This window comes from Nesoenas mayeri (genome assembly GCF_963082525.1).
Source record: "Nesoenas mayeri genome assembly, chromosome: 3".
NCBI classification, from domain to species: domain Eukaryota; kingdom Metazoa; phylum Chordata; class Aves; order Columbiformes; family Columbidae; genus Nesoenas; species Nesoenas mayeri.
The window spans coordinates 92,069,708-92,090,656 of record NC_137544.1 but is presented as its reverse complement, the minus strand read 5'-3'; the positions used below and the strand labels follow the sequence as shown (position 1 = coordinate 92,090,656).

The following is a 20,949-nucleotide window of genomic DNA, read 5'->3' as shown; positions in this document are numbered from 1 at the left end:
TTGGAGGTTGAAAAGCTGACAGGACTGAACAATATATTAGCTGCACTAACTTGTCAGCACTATAAAAATTAAGTTCTCAATGATAATTTTTACAAGTGAACAAGAACACCAACATTTCTCTCATTCTCAAAACCAAGCAACCCTCAATATTGACAGTATGTGATTGTTAATACTGCAGTGATTAGCATAACATAAAACCTGAGAAATCAAAGTGAACTAGTAGAATAGCATGAACAAGAACAATGCATGTACTACCCCGTACATGGAAATAGTGAGTACTCTTGCAATATACATTTTTTTTTAAAAAAAAAAAGATCTGAGTAGGCATGAAGGAAAAGCACAAATCAAAGAACACTTATTTTCACAGTATCCCTGACAGATGCTGTGATTTGTGGCCTCACAACATGACCCTTACTATTATTTGAGGTCCAGAAATTCCTTCAAAAGGCTTCTTTAAAACACTACAATAGTGTTTAAATTATTCATAAACATAAAAAATAATATAAAAATTTATAGCACAACAAATTAATGAAACTTGCTTGGAAGATGGAGTTTTCTTAGGTATTCTCTAGTGGAAGATTTGTAAAAAATTATTGCATTACTATTACTGACTTGCAAATTTTACAAGTTACTTACAAAGTCAGAGCTTTTAATATTACAGGTATGAACACATTCATTGCAAATGTGTAACCTGATCACAGATTATTCCTTTTAAATATTGACCTCTATTTCCCTTGCATTTTTTTTTAAAGTATCTAAAACTTAACCAAAATCACAAAGAAATAAAATAAGAAATAAAGTATTTGAGAATCTAAGAGTTAATAATTTAAAAACTCTTAAAAACTACCATTTTAAAATGAAGTATCTTTATGAATTCTAATTATAAAGTCATTTAGTCCAAAAAGCAACTTTACTGCCTTACATTTGGTTTTGGTAGAGTTTGTAAGGTAGGGGAAACAGAGTTCTCTATTTGTACAAATAATTATGGCTGCAAGCTGGTACACCATCGAGCAAGAAGGGAATTACAATAATCTCTGATTTCACAGCACTTTTTTCTGCTTCTCACCATTTGCAGAAGTATGGCCTTACTTTACAATGTGAAGAGCAATCCAGAATCAAGGCCAGCTCAATTGAAACCACTGTCTGATGTTCCACTACATGAATTAAGGTCACAAGTTCAATACAAGTTTTATCAGTGCTTTCCAGAACTGGGAATGAAGAGATGAGGTACCAGGTAGTCCAATCAAATGATTAAATGGGCTTATTCAATATGTGTCTGCTTTGGCAAGTTATTAATTATACTACAAGAATCCAGAACATTTAAATATGAAAAAAATAATCCTTATTATTGCATGTTCCTTTCTATGTGGAATTTAAACTTTATGACAGTTGTTCTCCTCAGTAACCTAGATTAAGGCATCATGCTTTGGACTTTTCCTCACGCAAGGCAGAAGTTGCTGTAATCAGAAAACAGGCAACGGATACATCTTAGATCAGCTACAGCAAAGCCTGACCTTCTAGAATGCACAAAGCTTGACAAGAAAGTTCAATAAGGACAACAGCCAGACTTTGCACCTGGGACATGGCAACCCTGGCTGTACATACAGACTGAGGGATGAGATGCTGGAGACCAGCTCTGCAGAGAGGGATCTGGGGGTTCTGGTCGACAGAGAGTTGAACATGAGCCAACAGTGTCTCTGGCAGCCAAGAGGGCCACCCGTGTCCTGGATGCATCCAGCACAGCATTGCCAGCCGGGCAGGGAGGTGATTGTCCCGCTCTGCTCTGCACTGGTGTGGCCTCATCTGGAGCACTGGGTGCAGTTCTGGGTGCCACAGTACAAAAAATATATTAAGCTACTAGAAAGTATCCAGAAGAGAGACACAAAGTTGGTGAAGGGTTTGGAGTGGAAGCCATGTGAGAAGCGGCTAAAGTCACTTGGTTTGTTCAGCCTGGAGGAGACTAAGAGGAGACCTACAGCTTCCTCACAAGGGGAGGAAGAGGAGCAGGTGCTGGTCTCTTCTCTCTGCTGACCAACGGCAGAACTCGAGGGAATGGCAGGAAGATGTGCCAGGGGAGATTCAGGTTGGACATTAAGAAAAGGTTCTTCACCCAGAGGGTGATTGACACTGGAACAGGCTCCCCAGGGAGGTGTCACAGCCCCAAGCCTGACAGTGTTGAAGAAGAAAATGAACAATCCTCTCAGACACATGGTATGAATTTATGGATTGTCATATTCAGGGACAGGAGTTGGACTCAGTGGTGCTTGTGGGTCCCTTCCAACTTGGGACATTCTATGATTCTATGAAAGCTCAAATGCAAGCCTTGTAGTGAAGTCTCCAGCATGTGGCTGGCTAGGCTGATGCAAGGAGCAGAGTTAACCCCAGGCACAGCGCGATGAGGAAGACAAGCTATGCCTGGCAAGTCATCATCACTAACCCTGGCCCAAGCAACATCTGCCTTCTTATGCAAAAGGATACATGGGCAGCTAATGCCATTCCCAGCCTGCCAGCTCATCTCAGGGTGAGATACACCTGAAGATGCAGGTTTCAGCCACACAAACATTTGGTGTGTCCCACCTGAGGCTCCAAGGTAATTCATTCTTGCATCCAAAGCCAATCCTGCAAATACACACTTCCAAGTACACTCAACTGGAGCAAAGACCTGTCAAAGTCCACTGATAAGCCACTTCAATGCTGAGCATATGCTTAAGTGTTTGCAGGATTCAGTCATAATTAAAAAAAGAATCTAGCATGAGATTGGAACTTTTCAGTATTTTGGTAGATAGTTCAGTAGACTTAACGTAAAAATAATTAGCTTTTCATATGATTCTAAAAACTAAGAAAAGTTCAAGGAAGACAAAATATGAAGCTTTATTAGAGAAAAATAATTCAGGAAACCACTATTTTTTATCCTCCAAAAACAGAGGCAGTCAAGAATGTGAAGAGAAAAATGCAGCCTAAAATGTAACAGCATTGGTGATTCTGTGCTGCCTGGAATGCTCTTCCATCGTAACAGCAGAACATTTTCCCTTAAAATAGTTAGCCTAGCTTATTTAAAATAAAACATAAAAAACCTTAGTCAGTTCACATCCTAAGATTTCTTTTTTTTTAAAGCACTTCACATGCAGATTAAAAAAAAAAAAAAAAGTTATACAAGAGTGTTTTAACTGCAATAGTCAGACTGCTCTGTCTTCAAGATAATATACATTTCAGTGCCAGGCAGAAGACTCTCGCTTTCTGACTCACACATGCAAGGACGTAATGCTTTCAGCAGATCAGGACTAGCTGCTGAAAAGGGTTAGCATCGTGTCCCAACAGAAAGAGATCAGAGTTCAGGAATTATATGGAAGCTTCGCAAATCTCAGCTTGCTAGTTTTCTATTCTAGCAAACCTCTCAAGTTCATATGCCAAAGTTGGAACACACACAGTTCTGATACAGGTTTAAAATTTACATTCAACAATATCATTTTTTTTTTGTTTTAAAATAGACAAATATTGAGAGGTTTTAGCTGAATCTGGAATTTAGTGTTTCAATACTTCTTTCTATATATTTACATATATGAATAATTCTACATGTACATAAAGAATTAATTTGAGGTGATCTGCCTAACAGGCTGTCTTCATTTGAGTATTATTTTGATTTCCGTTAGCCTTTTGAATACAGAAGGATGAAGAAATTTCTGACTCTTTTACAGAATAAATATAATTAGGATTAGACATCATTAGAATACGCTACTAGTCTAAAATAACATGTATATGACTTTGCTCATCACCAAAGACTCAGGACTCAGTTATTCGAAGTTCTATGATGTGTATCTGTCATTAGCAATGACAAATGCTGAACTAATTCAGTCTTCTTTAGGACATGAGATAATTTCATTTGGAGGCATGTAAGTAGAGTTGAAGGTTTTGAGGATGGACAGTAAAACTTTTTTTAAGTTACCAGTAAATAAACACAACCTTTTAAACAGGTTTAGATTTTGGTTTGGGGGTATTAGGCAACCTGAAAAGACATACCAAATAGCTCCTGTATACAAGAATACACATGGTATTTTTCCAGTTACTCATCCTGCAACCAAGAGCAAACCAGTCACTGAACAGCAGTCTCTAGCTACCACTTTTTGATTCCCTAGATCCTGCTCCTGAAAGTCTAGAAAACCTTCACACTAGAGTGGTGCATTGTCAAACACTCTGAAGTCATTACATAAAACATCAAAAGCACTCTTAACTTCTCCCAAACTTTCAGTGGCAGAAAACACATAGCTGGTATCACAGGGATACAAAGTGGTGGGTTTTTGCTTTGCTGTACTTACTCAGACCACTTTGACCTGCTGGTAACAGAACTTCTGGGAGATATTTTCTTACAGTAACACTTCTGGTCTTGCTACTATATTGTGACTTTAGAACAGCAGTAAGCTCCCCTGCCACAGCCACTCATGCACAGACATCGCAGAACCTTTAAACTTCACACTTCCAGGTACCTGAAAACAGTCCCAGTTTTACAGATGACAAATCAAACCCACAAGAATTTCCCTTAAACCATAGTAGTAAATGAAAAAGAGACTACAATTCTTAATTTCCTGTCTGCAACCTGAGCATCATTACCCAGAAGCAAACAGCACACATTTTACCTCTCCAATATTTTATGATGTTCATGCACTGATCGCTGTGTTCTCTGATTGCACGGCCCAGGGTGAGCTTACAACTGTTTTCATAATCTTGTTTTGAGTTGTCCCATGCACCAATGGGAAACAACTAAAACACAGCTCTAAATACCCTTCACTTTAGAAGGTAATAACCACGTCTCATTAAGCAATTGTCTTAGTTATCACAGCTGGAGGAAAAGACTGAATCCATTCTATCCTATTCCAGAGGAATTGCTTGTATGTCCAGTTCAGTGATAAAAATTAAGCTGCCCTCTTTTACAAGTTATTTTCAGCTAGCAATCAAGATTTAGATGCAACCAGACTGTTCCCTCAGACTAACAGATTTAAGGTCTGGATAAGAAGTTGGAAAACAATACTATTTAATACCACGGATGTAGTCAAATCTGAGCAGTGGGGAATAAAACCAGCTGATGCCAAGTTGGTTGCTGACAACATCAACTAGACCACCTCACATGCACAACCAAACAGGATGAATGGTTCCAAATTGTTTCAGTTTTTTTCCCAAGATATTTTGTAAAACAGGTAAAGTTAAAAATGGCTTGTACTTTTTTTTTTTAGTTAGATGGGATTTATGAGGAGCAGATTTTTATTATTGCATGTATACTTCTAAAACAAAACAAAACAAACCCAGCACCACCAAAAAATACCAAAACCCAAACAAACCCAAAACCAGAACCAAAACAACACACACACACAAAAAAAAACCCCCACAAACCCCAAACAAAGAAAAACAACTGGAAACCAACATCCAAATGGTTCATGTTATATACATAACAATGACCTCTAGGTATAAGGTATGGAAACCTGTTCCAAAGTATAATGAAATACAGATAGTTAGGAAAATGAGAAGAGAGTATTGCATATAGATTATATGTTATGTCATATCACATGAAAGAAATAATCAGTTCCTCCTGAAAATGTTTCTCAAAGGAAGACAAAATGCTCCTAGTCGCATCAGCCATTTTGATATTTATATTTGGAACAAACAAGAAGCTACAACTAATAATGTTCTTCTTGATGCCTTAAGCACAGATATCTTCTTTAAGTACTTTCAGTCTTCTCCATCATTCGATTCTAAGAAATGGATACCTCATGATTCAGATTGTTCAGGAGAGTTTAATTTCTTCGTCTTCCCATTTGCACACATTGCACCTCATTGCACTAAAATACACATTTTCTCAATTTCTAAATTCTGTCTGCAAGTCTTAGCCACTGTAAGAGTTCTCCTAGAGAGCTGTGGCACTAGAACATTTCCAGTACAAACTCAGAAGCACAAATTCTGCAAACAGATTGCTACTCAAAAATCTGAGAAAAAAAAACCAAAACCAAAATCCAAGAGTGTTCTGATAGAGTCCACTTCCAGCTTTCTGTCTCTTTGGGTATCTGGAATGTAAATGCACACTGGTATTTTTGTAAGACTACAGCGCTCGCCCAGTATTCACTCATTTCCAACTCATTCAAAGGTTTCATAAAGCATTCATATCTTTAAATAATTTTAATCTATTTTCTATTTGTCTTCATTATGTAGCTCACATTTTATGACTGGAAGGAAAAAAAAAAAAAAGCAAAAAACCCCACCCACAGAAAAAAAAGCCATTCTGAAAGGTCTCTCTAAAATTCAGGCTGCAGACACTCAAAGTGACAGAAGTCTTGGCACACTTCTTCCCAAAGCTCTGAAAAACGAAACCCCACAACACTTTAAGATACGCCATTTACCTGAGACACTGGCTTTTCAGAAAAGATAATGGAAGAAGTATAGTGGCTTACTAAATAGAACTGGGAAATTATATGGTACCCAGCAACAGCAACAGAGGAAGAGGTCTCAAGATGTGATAAACCAGAAAGCCACTCTAATGACTTGTACATAGAGGGAAGGAATGCTATGAAAATAAGGAGCAGGGACATACTATTTTGCGCATACTTCAGGTCACAATCTGTACTGTTATCCTTCTTACACAATACTTACAAGTGTTTTCAGCAAAATATTAGGGTTCTTTAACCCTACTACTCACAGTATTTCTAACAAAGGCCTTCAGGTAAGTAAGGAAAAGCTATGGCAAAACCAGATTTACCTGGCATATCCCTAACATATACATTCATTGTAACACATACACATAACACTCGTCAACATGGCTTTACTACTCCAGCATAGAGAGAAGCAGTTGCAGAGACAGAAGGCAGCAGTCAACCTTGCCAACTTACACTTTCTGAGAAGACACAACTGCAAGTGTGTTCAGAAATGCTGCTTTAGAGCAGCCTTCTTTAAGATTAAAAGTAGTCTTTCACTATAATTTAGGAATAAATGGGACCTGTCACTGATATAAACCTCTTCCACAGAAGAGACAGAAATTTAGGAGGACATAATGGAAATAACATTTCCTTAACTCCCCTCTTCAGATCATTAATATATAGTTGCATCCATCAGGCAGATTAAAATAAAATGAAGGATGACTACATGGTGGGAATAAAGGCTGCAGGTAAAAATACCCAAACATACAGGGAAGGCTTTAATACTTACAAAGATTGTCCAGATTATCACAAAACCTCAAAGTAGGTGGATTCATGTCTAAATTTATGCTAATCTTAAGGAAGCAAATAGGTATGAGAATCTTGATTCACAGTAGCATTTCTATGCAAGTTGAGGAAGTAAAATTGAAATAAAGTATGGTAAATTAAAACAGTGGATTAGAGAGAAAAAAATAAATGTTTTAAGGATGCTTAATTCTTCTGCCCAGATAAATATGTCAGAAGTAGTCCAGGCTCACAAAAAAAAATTCATTTTTCTCCATAATAACAACATACAGTACTTACACCATTGCAAATTAATATTATGTTTGCTCCTGTAAAACAAGTCAGTTTGAAAACCCTAAATGTACGTTTACTGGTTGAAATAAATATTTTTCTTTGAAGTTTAATTTTGCAAACCAAGATTCCTGTGACAGCAAATTGTTCTAATGTTTCAGTCATTAATTTACTCATAAAAAGTCTGTCTTAACAGGTCCTTCTTTAAATAAAAAATGGCCATACACATCACTGAAAATTTACCACAGAATGCTAAAGAAAGAACACCAGAAAAAGTTACCATTACATATGTAATAAAAAAAATAAAAAGAAATAAAGTATCCATTTTAATTGTTTAGTCCTCTTGTTGAGAGAGTGATAAGAAAAATCCAACCAGTTCTACTGAGCACAGGAACAGTGTGAAGCAATGGAACACTGTTAGTCTCTCCTGCTCTCTGTATTTTCCTCCCCATTTTTAAACAAAGAATGTTCACTCCCAATCAACAAGCACACAAAAAGAATGTTTTCCTATAGAAAATGAGATGGAACACAGCATTTTGAGATGGTAACCGCCTTCCACTGCATCCAACTGGACAGTAGCCATTTACCTGTACCCCTTGTCCTTCCAAGAGCAGTTCAAGGTCCCCATGCTGCCCTCTGCGTTCTGCACAGTTCGGGTCAAACTTCAGAGCACCTCAGCTCTCCCTTGAAACAGTGCCACATTTGCTCTGTTTAAGAATGAAATCTGCCTGCCCTTAGGGCTTGGTAGAGTTAAAGGGCAAAATCCTGGCTCCATTTAAAGTCAGTGGGCAGTTTGCCACTTAATTCAATTGGGCTAGTATTTCACAGTGACCTTAAGGGTATAGCACAAAGCTTGTACCCAAGTACTCTGTCTTTGCTTGGAAGAACAGCGGTGGCCTGTATTAGTTTTTAACAGTAACATCTGGGTGGCAAATAGGATGCTTTTGCTTTGAAAGCTCACATGAAGCTTGCAAGCATTCATTCAAATCATATTTTATTTCACAGCAAGAACACACATGGTTTTTAATATTAACCAACATGTGGCTGTACCAGTGCCATATCACAAATGACAAGAGACATCGGCAGAGACAGCACAAGTACAACGTATTTTACATTACCATCTCAGCATCCTAAACAAACTACAGTGGCATGGGGTTGCATATCAATTTGTGCATCACTATAGTGGTTTTTTTTTTTTTTTTTTTTTAATTTAAGTAATTAGCCAGCTAAATTCATTGGAAATTCTAAGTATGGTATGCAGGAAATAAGTTTTTTAATCAATCAGCGCAACAATGTACTACCACTTGTAACCAACACTATTACCCACCTTCTTACAAAACAAGATTAAAATGCCCCCTCATACACATTATACAAATTTGCTCTTGCAGGACTGTACAGTTAACCTGCGGAAAAACCCAAATATTTCCCATGTTTTACTTCTCACACTTGACTAAAACAACAGTAGACATTGCTTATGGATGCCAGGATGCTTAGGTGCCTACTTTTTTTTAAGTTATCTTATGTAAATAATAATCTGTTTCAAAGTTAAAAATACTTCTCTTCCTGTCAGCTAATGTATATGGGTACTTTCATATCCTTATTTAGAAACTTGGCAAGAAACACAGAGGGTAACTGATTTTGCATAATGTCTCCCTTTCCCATTTTCAACATTCTGGCACAATATTAAAGACCAAGTCGGTAAGGACAAGGGCAGAATAATTATGTTATGCACCGCTTTCTCAGTTTTTGACTAGAAATTAAATCAGTAATTATTGTCCAGATGATTTGTTAATACCATAAGCTTGCCCACACACTCAAAACTTCAAATAAAAATAGTAGTACAGTCTGCAGATAGTAATTTTTATCTTAAGACCGACACTGTAGTATTTGTACAGTAATTAAAAAACAATTTCCACTTATTTTCACCCAGTGAAATGAAAATATATTCTATCGCTCCAGTTGTGGAAGAGCTACCTAGTACAACCTGCTAGCCCAGGAGAGGGAGAAAGATGAAGAATGCCAATTAATTCAATTACTGACAGAAAAGATATCAGGATGAGTACCTAGCAGGTCAGGTTCAAAAACACATCAGAAGCACCAGTGTTAAAAAAATAAAGAAAAAAAAATAGAAAAAAGAAAAAAGCTTGCGCTCCCTGTGCTGAGTAGCACTATTAAATTCAGATGCAGGGTTGTGTTTAGGTTGGACAGGCCCCAACAGTAGAACAAAGTCAGTCTGTCTTAGTACCATAACCAAATTCTACAAGTTAACAGCTTTTCATGAAAAGCTGCCATTTCAAAATGTCAATCAAACCTGAATATAAGTGGGAACTCCTGCAGAAATAACCAGCTGCAGGTTTGAAAAACATTTTTCACTGAAAGTGGAAACACAAAAGATGTTTGAATGAGATCTCTTTTCATTCCTGTAACAGTAGATGGTCATTTTCACAACATCAAGGACAAAAACATAAGACAAAATTGCAAATAACGTCTTGAAAGAACCATTTGCAGGGGTGATGAATGATTCAAGTTACAAATGACAGAATTATGGGCAAATGGAAACTCATTAATATGAAAAAGCTTCTCTTAGAAGATTGCAACTTGTCTCCACTTTTTCTTATTACATCTGAATGATTAGGTTGTACGTATTAATTTCAATCCATGTTTAATATCGGCTTTCTCACCTTCAGGCAGCAGCTTGTACCAAGATCATCCAATTTGCAATAAAAGTAGTGTGTCTTTATGGGGTTTCAGGTGTTTATTAAACAAAAAAAAAAAACAGGCTCAAGTTGATCAAAACACAGATTCTAGCAGAACAAAGTTAGAATTTATAATCTACCCACTGAAAGAACTCAAGTTATCTAATTCAGTTCCGTACATAAGCCACATTCCGTACGTAAGCCACATTTACTCAATAAATCAAGGGGAAAATAGTATTTCTATGGAAAAGAAGCTTACCAATATCACTTTGGTCACATCCTCTTTTCTGGATAATACAGCAGGAACAAACCTAATTTTCCCATTCTCTGAAAAATGCATACTGTCTCTGAAAATGAGTTTTCTGTCCAAATGCCAGCTTCATCAATTTCTTATTCAACAGCTTGGCTGATGTAGCAGTGATTTATTTCATAAATCTCCACACTCAATGCTGTGAAACAAATTTTAGCCATTAGGGAGGCTTACAGAAGAGTTGTACTAGAAGCATTGGGTTTTTTTGTTTGGTTTGTTTTGGTTTACCCCACAGGAAGGTAACACCTGTACTGTAGAATCAACATTCATCATGCAGTTTTCTTATAATAAACAAGTAATAGGAAAAAAAAAAAAAAAAAGAAATTGCACAGTAGATGAATACCTCTGCATGCCCCAAAGTTTAGAGTATTAATGTAGACATACTGTCTTTCACATATTTACCTCCTTCCCAGCTTGACTGTCACTATGATCACCATATGAATGAGATCGCATTAACTTTTTTGAGTGACACCACCTTTGCCTTAAGTTGCACTTTTCACCAAAGTGAAAACACATTTATGAATTCAGTAAATTTCACTAATTAGAATGAGATGAAGAATCACAGTTACATTAAATATAATTAAACGTAATTATTACTTAAAAGTTCAAAGAGTTATCGAGTTGGAAAACAGTAGATAAGATTCTTCAGTGGCGTTTGCTGCAAACTAAGATGCTACACGACATAAAACTCAAACAACTCATCACTACAGCCTAACTGTACTGAGGTATCAGTTACATCATTCAATTTCACACTGTAGCAGTGTTTTCTATAGCATACATTAACTTCTGATATCCAAAATCTCCATCTTCATACTATACCAAGCTGCATTTCCCCAGCTGCAGGCTGCAGCACCCTAACAAAGCTACCTGAGATTTTTTCCTTAGGCTCAAACTTCACAGCAGAAGTTTATCAATAATGCCCCAAACAAGCAGACAGAAATATAGTGAAACTTTTCATCACTAGTTCTTGTTCTTATCACTTCGTATCACCAGCATTTGTTTTTAAGTAAGCTGGAGTCCATAAAATCTACTCTGAGGTTTTGGCGATAAATAATTAGCTGTATGAAGAAACACTTGAAATAAGATTAACTTGACCATAAAATGTTGCTAGCAAACTATTTAAAAACTGAGACAGGAAAAAAAAATAATAAAGAAACAAACTGCATCAAATCTAGCGCCTTAGCAAGCAGAGAGTGGTTTTTTGAACATTCTCAAAAGCATATTTACTTCAGGAAACAGCTTACAAGTCAAAACGTGCTGGAGGTTTTTTCATTTTGTTTTGAGCTGCCAATTGTTAGTCAAGATTGCTTTTCATTTTACAGGAGTGTTAAGAATGCAAATGGTTAACAGTAGTATAAACTATATACTTGGTTTAAGTTTGAATGTCTAGAACTATTACACACTGCATTCATCTGCATTCCCTGTTTATGGGAATGAAATATGTAGTCATTTGAAGTCCACAATATGTATACTGTGTTTGTAATAACTGCAGATTTTACAAGCACATTATTCTTTCCATTAGGATTAAAACCTCACCGAATAGCAATTTGTGAAAGAATTCTAGCAGGGCCCTGAGCCCAGAACTCTGACCTCTGATGAGATGCTTGGCAGCAACAAACTCTAGGTCTAAGCAAAACATCTGGTTTGAGTTAGACTTCCTGAAAAAATAGCCCCTGTACTGGGGAAACTGGTATTCACTCAGCTTTGTCTATACACTTTGACTGACTTCAACGCTGTTGCGGGGGGTGGAAGGGGGAGAGCTTTGCCAGAACGCACGTCAATCACTGTAGACTTCTTGGTGGCCTCCAAATAGCCAGGCACTTACATTAGGAGACACTGTACTCATTTGTTGATGCTTCTTGGGCTTTTTCCTATTGTACTTCACAGCTCAATGTTTCTTTCAGAATTAGTGCCAACTCTAAATTATCTAATCCAAAACTACAGTTGAGCTCAAAATATACATTTTGCCTGAAGAAATAGTTTCTGCAGGTTTGGTTTTTTTTAAAACAATAATTATTTTAACTTAATCTTTCTTGCAAATTTAGACAATCACTGTCATCATAAAACAAATGGGAATATTCCCCAAAGAAAGACAAAAGTTCCACTGCCAAGAAATTTGTAAGAACAGTAACAGTTTTTGGTTGGCTCCCAAAATATTTTATACACAACACCCTTTTTGCATACATTACACAGATAACAGCACCACAGAACGGTAACTGTAAAGAAAATGCTGATACACCAGGACCGGGTACCCTGACCTTGCTGCTGCTATGGGCAATCAGCACAAGCTCCTTCAAAAAAAGGATCATAAAAGGATAGAGCTGGTGTTTGCTTCTCGTTTTCTCAAGATGGAAGGTACATCATATCAAAGATGAGGTGAAAACGAAGAAATTAACTTTTACAGGCTCGGTATGAGTTTTACTTCATTAAAGCTGGCAGCCCAGTTAAAGAAGACATGAACAGCCTGGTGAGGTAGGTAGGATGCAGCTTCAGTAATGTATGGGACCGTCAAGAACTATGGGGCCAAACTCAGGTCTTCACACTGACATTTCATTTGCAGGTGATTTTGTATTTTCAAATATCATTGTGAAGCCTTTTGAAAGTAATTAAGCCATAATAATGGAACAGATAGCAATACCTACTGAGACCTGTTATGTTAAAAGACACACACAATGACATTAAGTGTCTTATGTAGAACCGGGAAGCTCAAAATAACTGAATTTGAAAGTAAGAGAGAATTTAATGGACATCTCTGTAAACACATTCATCGATGTTGCATATACACACATGTATGTATGTGTGATAATATTCCACTATATACAATTTTGCTGTGAACAGATGAATTTACCTTTGCTGGCACTATTAGTAGGACCTAATTCTATTAGAAGAATACTTTTCTGTACACTCTCTACTTAATAAAAACGTGTTGTGGTGAAAAAAGCATCTGAAAAAGTATTTTCTTTCATCTACTGCTCTATTTTACACAAGTCTGCCATACCACTGTATATTGTCAATGCACTCATAGTTTATTTTCTTCCTGCGATTGCTAATGCAATAATATTTTTATGCCTGATCTAGCAGTAACTTTACACTGGAATTAAATGTCAATTTCTACTTTCCACCCCCAAAATTCTAAATTAAACGCCAGTGACACCGACCCCCTGCATTCAGGCAAAACGCAGCCACCAATCCACAAAGGGACATTTATAAAACGAGCCTTGCTTGTTTGAACTGCAATGCTGCCGTCACTGGAGTTTCACCCGGGAGACTTAAATAAATAAAAATAAACTGAAGTAATAAACACCATGTTTTATGGAGCTGCACAGAATAAAAATAAAAAAAAAAAAAAAAAACCACACCAAAAAAAACCAAGAAAAAAGGTCCTCGTGGCAAACTTGAAAGATTAGAATGAAAAGCTGTGGAAGGCTTCGGGCCCACAGCGCACAGTGCCAGTGCTGAGGGACAGTCGGGCCACCCACACCAGCAACGACCTGCCTGCCTGGACAAGACAATATAGGAAACAAGACAATGTTCCAAATTAAGTCAACTCTGAAATTTCCAAGTGCAACAGGAATAATGGATCATGTCCTGGACTCTCAAGCAACGAGAGGCATGTTGAAAAAAATTGCCTCTAATCTAAGGCTTTGTAATATATAGCTATGTTCTCTGAGGAAGTAAATTTTTCTACTACTGATGGCATTCCAGTGGCCATGTTATTCAAATGTCCGACATTAAACAATTCTTTTTATTTTTTTAATTAAATATCACTCTCTCCATAGACTTTAGGTTTTTGGAAGACTGCATATAATTTCAGAAATCATCATTGTCAGCTGGTTGACAGCAATAAAGACAACATTCACTTTAAATAACCCTGAATTATATGCAGTTGAGTAAATTTGAATTTGTTTTGCTTTAAGGTCTTCCAAAGTTGAGGCCAACATGCTGAACAAAAATATTAAACTATCTATAACCCTGTGTCAACATATGATGCTACTGGGAATGGTAAGTGAATTAATTTTCCAAGGAAAATTAATTACTTATGACTTACAGTTGTAAAAGCAAACAACGTAACTGTGGATTAGGGCACATTTAATTTCTGTTTGGAGTAGCGATTAAATTAATTTCATATAATTCATGGTATGTAATGGAAAGCAGAAGAAAGATGAAATCTTAGACAATGACTGACACAGAAAAAAGTGTATATTTATGTTCCTGATCCAAAAATAAAGGTCATGGATATTAAACACTGTCTAGCGAATCATGATTTTAGTTTCTAAAATGTTTTTTTCAGAACTGTTTGTTAGAAAAAGTGTTACTAGTAAGATAAAAATCTAAAAAGCAACAAATTACAAAGCATCAGAGATCTTGCATGTTATATTCTCTCATGAAAAGAGACTATAATTTTCAGTGATAACTATTGAATGACATAACCTGTCACAGGATTATTATGAGGAAGAACAACAGCAATTTAAATTCATACTACAGTAATTTAAGTTCATTTTATGTTAAGAAAGAGAGAAAAAAATTTATCACAGATCCAGCATTTAAACTAATATGTACACTAACTCCACACCACAATGTAAACATGAAATGTAGGATTTTTATTGGTTACTCGCATTTTATAAGTAAACAGTTACTGAGAAAAATAAAACCATAGCCCAAGTGAACCTATGAAAGTTCTTACAGCATTCCATAATTTGGTATTTGTACAAACTAAGTAAGAATAATTATTTTGTCTTGCACTGTGAAACATATCAAGTTATTATTTTAGATGATATCTTCGACTAGAACCACACATATTAACAAACGATGTATGAGTTTAAAATATCATCAGAATTCTAATTGCCACTTATGGTCTTCTGCTGAAGGTGAGTATGAATTTATTTCCAATCCCAGATTTTTGGATATCAAGTCAACAGCTGCTGCGCTATGAACTCACACAGAATCACTCAAAAGTACAATAATATTAGTATTCTTCCTTGTGATCCAAATGAATATACTGTTAATTCATGAAACCAAAACAACAGATGCAACAGATGACTGCTGCACTGCAAGCAGTGACTACGGAATTCCACTAACAAATAATATTTACATTCATGATGTTTAAATTGACCCCACACATACATTGAAGGCAAGTGATTCACATCCCCACTGCCACTTTTACCTGACTTTGGACACTACAGAGATGCTTTTACTATGGTCACAGGTTAATCAATTTTATCATTATAATATTTACATTAAAATCTGATTAGACTTCATAACACAGAGCCTTAAAGATTAACTTACTTCAAATAAAATATGAGTGTTTGAGCCCAAAACGCAAGTTCTATGAACACAAATATCCCATCATGGATATAAGTAATGCCAAGAGTAATCTGTGGCTCCCTGGCTGGTTTCTACTGTAGTATTTTTAAGAATGTTTCAAAAATGCAAGGAACTCAAGTTATTAAAATCTCAATGAAACCTAGCTGAAAGCAGCTGAACAACTTTTCATTGCTTAAATTGTGTATTTTCGCCTAAGGTTATTAAATACTTGAAATATAAACAGGAAGCTCAACAGCATCTCACACATTTCAGAAGCTGTTCAGTCAAAATACTTTTCAAAAGACAGACTTTATCATCCTCTTTCAGCTTTTAGTCTACCAAGCATTTCCAAGTGTATGTGGCAGCCGTATCAAGTGGATTTACAGGATCCCAGCCTTGCAACTCCCTCTTTGCTCCTCTGGCCACTCGGCTCCCACACCAGAACAGCATCTCACAAGTGTTTAAATCCACCCAGCTGCATCGAAACTCAGCTCACCCATGTCTGAACGAGCTCTGCCCAACTACGTTCACAGCACACACACACACACACACACAAAATCAAACTGAAATATTAAAAGGTTTTGCACAAAGGGTACCCCGTGCTTGGGCAATTCTGCTCAGGAGTTCCTACCTGCCACTTTTGTGGTAGTCTGGAAGTAACCTTTACATGTATTTTTTTGTGTACACTAACATGTATAATTTTAGTCCAATTAGAGCACAAATCACATGAGAGAGTTTGCACCAAGTCTGTTGCTGTCACAGGGCAACAAAAAACTTCATAACAAACTTCTGCCAAGAGAGCTGGTAATTATGCAATTGGAAACAAACTGACAAGGGAGGGTAAATCTGTCCAGCAGCTGCTTCCTATCAACACCCTTAGATCATCCCACCTCAGTATATACCAACTTCTCTCCTGAAGCTTGCTAAAACCTCAGCAGCTCTATTAAACCCCACATACACAGATATAAACTCTCTAATAATAAACAGCAGCGGTGCAAGAGGAAGATTATTAGCAATAATGTCTAAAATTTACCTGCAGTTCAGGTTGCTTACAAAGGCACATCTCTGACAAGTTTTCAAATGCTGTCTAACAGTGCATTTTTGGTGACAGCAGTGCAAAGAGATGCAGCCCCTAGGCAGCGTCATAAGTGACATGCAGATGTGGTGACAACGCTTTGCCCCTACGCTCCTTGTAAATACGCACGCATTTGCTTCCATTGCCTTAAAGGCGCAGCATGGCACTTCGCCAAGCCAGCACATTTTCTGGGAGATGCCAGCAAATATATATGGTGTACTAGCTAAAATCATTAATAACACAACTGTTACCTTCTTTCTATACCCCTTTGTTTTGTTTTAACCAGCCATAATAGACTAGTCAAAGTTCATTGTGCTTTGCTGACAGTTGATTTCTCTTCAGGTAGACATATCAACGAGACTTTGCCAAGTTACAGGACATAAGCCATCCCTGGCAGCCAGCAAAACTGCTGCTGAAGATTAAATTGCACAAACTTGCCAGAGGTATATCTTATCTGGAAAGGAATCTTAAGCTTTGCACACCCACCTCATTTCCAGGAGAAGGGGGGCATGGGGATTGAGGGGAAGCATCCAAAAAACATTACAGGGTGATTAAGTCTCCCTGACAAAGCTGTCTGCAAAGACTTTGCTCCCATGGATGTCAGATGGCTTGATTCACAGGGCTTTACTTTTAAAAATGAAAATCACTTAGTTTACCCTAAAAATGATGTTGGGCAAACCCCACGTTTTTCACTTGCTTTCTTCAAAGAACTAATGTTTTACCACTACTACACGGTAAGTATTCCCTAAGTTGCTGAGTGATAAAATCCTGAATTAAGCACAAACATATTCACCTGCATACATATACACTCTAAAAAAAAAAAAAAAAAAAAGAATGACACCTTTTCCCTATTGATAAGACACTATTTTTTTTGCCTGCCCTCAACAAAATTTTATAGGTAGAAACACCCCCCCCCCATCCCTTCATATATATCAAAACTCTCGAGTATTGCTCTCCTTTTTCCACAAATTCCAAAGCAAGCAATTCCTTACAGCACGAAGTGAAAAAATTCTGCAACAACAGTCTCTTTCCAGGAGCCCACAGGTTCACAGGAGAGGTTTAAATTTCCTTTAGTGAGGAGCAGAGCTAAGAGCACTGTGAAATACTGTCCCGCATGTCCCTGTCTTTCAGATCCCAGTGAGTTCATTCAGAGACAAGATGGAATATGGAAGTCCACAATTTGTGAAGCAGCTTTCAAGATCTTACATCTCTCAAGATCATTACACCATAGTGGTGATTCATCAGGTAAAACTTAGTTTGCACTGTAGTAAAGACTTGAGCCACTAGCTATTTCTACCCAAACCGGAATTCAGCTTTAAAGTGGCATGGAGAGGTGGCAAGGCAAATACATTCTGTATCAAGCAGAGTCTGGGCGTCATTTTCATGTTCAACTACAGAAGAAATCATAGTAATATGGGCTGAAGGTGATAAATTAATTTTGGCTAGGTTCCTGTCTGGGAGGAACAAACAATTTTCCTAATGAGAAAACGATTAAAGATGAAAAGGACCTTTAGGCAACTGGAATTTTGGTCTGAGAGAGGCCCTAATAAATTAGGTTGTGCTTCTCTTAGTTTAAGGAAATACCTGCTAGATTTCGGTCCTGTTTATTTTTCTCTGACAAACCTGATTTTCTTGGTAGTGCACAAACTCAGAATCATAACTTGAAATTGGAATAAAAGTAGGTGGTCAAGTACAAGTTTCAATCACTTTCCCCCTCAATTTCCAGATATCTCCTGCTACCCATAAAGTTGTATTTCCATACCCAGAGTATCCATACCCAAATGAGCAGTTTTCCTTGGAAAAATTGCACTAGAAAAACTAGAAAACACCAATAATCTCACAAACACGCACATGAAGTACCAAGAGGCCAGGTGGAGCAATCCAACATCCCATGGAAGCAGAGACTACAGAAGATGGAGCCACTTCAGCCAGTCCTCTTGACAGGCCACGCACTCCACACACTGAGAAAGCTCATATTTTGAGCAGCAGATTTAACACATAGTCACTTCATCTTCCTGTAGCACTAGTGTCATTGCTGACAGCAGCAGCTCCTGCCCAAGGGGATAACTCCTTCCCCAAGCTATGCATTGCTGCTCCTGCCTTATGCCAACCTGGGACATCATGTAGCCATCAGCAGCACCAGAAAAGGGACCAGTGCAGGGCAGGAGTAGCAGAAAATGTAGGACCACTCCTTTGTGGAGCTCACACTTTGATCAACACACAATGAGCATGCAAGCATCCCTCTTGAAACCACTATCCTGCTCTTGCTATTATATGGCTTCCACAGTCATGTGTTGGCAGCACACAGCCTCAGTCCGAAGAAGTGGACACTGGGTGCGGGACCAATTGCTGTCAGTCCTTCAGGACAAAAAAGCCAAAATCTGGATTCATCAGATCCCTAAATATCCAAGGTGCTTAAGAAAGGAGAGGTAATACCTAAATGCTAGATTTATACTTAGAGTGGGCCAAGAAAGTAACTTTCTCTGTAAGAAGCTTGTTACAGTGTTGATCTCAACTACACTTTGCATATTTCATCCCAGAACTTACTAAAAAGCTGCAGCTAGCAAATGGGTTATATATTAAAGTATAACAAAATTTTTCAAATTGACTGGGATAATATAAAATCCTGTACCTGATACGCTCCTCATCTGAAGGCTGACATCAGCTGTTACTCTGGGATTCCCCATACCATGCCATAGCTTTTCCCATGCCTGCCCTTTGAGATGCCAGCAAGTGACAGCTCTCTCTGAAGCAAGATCAGCCTCAACAGCTGAATTTCTCTTCTCCTCCCTTTCCACGAGACAGCGCTTACCCCAAGAAGGCAACAGAGGTTCTGAGTCGGCTTTCAAGAGTGCAAACTTGCTTTCAGTAGTGTCACTTAAAACTCTAATACCTCAGAAATTTCTCTTTGAATGAGCACCTTACAGCTCATGCGGTGCAGAATTCTGACAGGAGGTCTCTCTCCCTCAGAGGATTTAAGCAAACCATGACAAAACTTAAAAATACAGATAGTTGGTAAAGAACAATTTTTGAGGTCTACCTTTACCAGGCTTTTAGGAATTATTTCTCCAAAACTTTTCATATAACCAATTTGGACATGAACAAATAATGTAGTTTGCTGTTTACTTGTAAAAGTCGATCTAGTGGATCAAGAAGCTCCCCTGAAAGGGCCAAGAATGTGGTACTTATCTAGGTCTGTTTCAGTGCAAGGTAGATGATGCCAGCCTCAGTCACTGAGGCAGAGGTGAACCGCTGCAATACATTCATTGCAACATTCACCTGACAACATCATGCTCCCAAAACCATACAATCACCACCAGGTCCGTGCCTTTTTGCTTTAGATGTATGTTTGTACAATGTGCATGTGGGCCACAGCAGATAGCGTGCATCTAAAGGAATACCCTCTATCCACAGCAATGCAAGTTTCTAATACTTACAAATTCACGGTACGCTTCAGATAGTAAAACAAACCCATTTTGGAACTGATTTTTAAAAATGTTGTTGAAAAAAAAGCAACCAACACTTCTTCGTGAAGTGATTACAATATTTTGTGTTGTTAAATGTGTTTTTCCTTACAGCAAGGATCAATGAATACTTGTACTACTTTTCATTATAGTGGTTATGGTTGTTATTGTTATAAATAAAAGCAATGGGTCTCTACAAGTAAGGAAGAAGTATGCTTCAGACTGAAGCTCCTTTTTTACGAGATGACCAACCCCTGTTTTGCAGCTGTCATCATTAAGGCACGTTTTTAGTGAAATTAAAGAAATCTACAGTATTTCAGCCCTTCAAACTGATTTTCCTCAAGAACTATGGTATAGTTCATACTGAAAGATTAATTATGTAAGTTAGTTTTACTGATAAGTTTTGCAGTTAGCAAGCAACGTGAGTACATTTTGCAGTCTGTGGGAATACAAGCACTGATCACTAACTTAAATGTTGACCGCAGTTTGCTAAAAAATAAAACAGGATATACACTTCTTTGACATTTTTCATAGCACCTTTCTTTGTCACACCAGCTTTAGCAGTGGTAGTAAAGGATTCTATGCCACTAATTGTATTCTATCCCACTTTCTTCTGTGCTGGCCTTAAAGT

At 37.5% G+C, this 20,949-nt stretch overlaps 1 protein-coding gene across 1 annotated transcript in view; it reads right to left on the bottom strand.

Annotated features, from left to right (window-relative positions):
- SRBD1 (S1 RNA binding domain 1) overlaps window positions 1-20,949 on the bottom strand; it is a 124,689-nt gene that overhangs the window by 30,650 nt on the left and 73,090 nt on the right. The window lies entirely within an intron of this gene.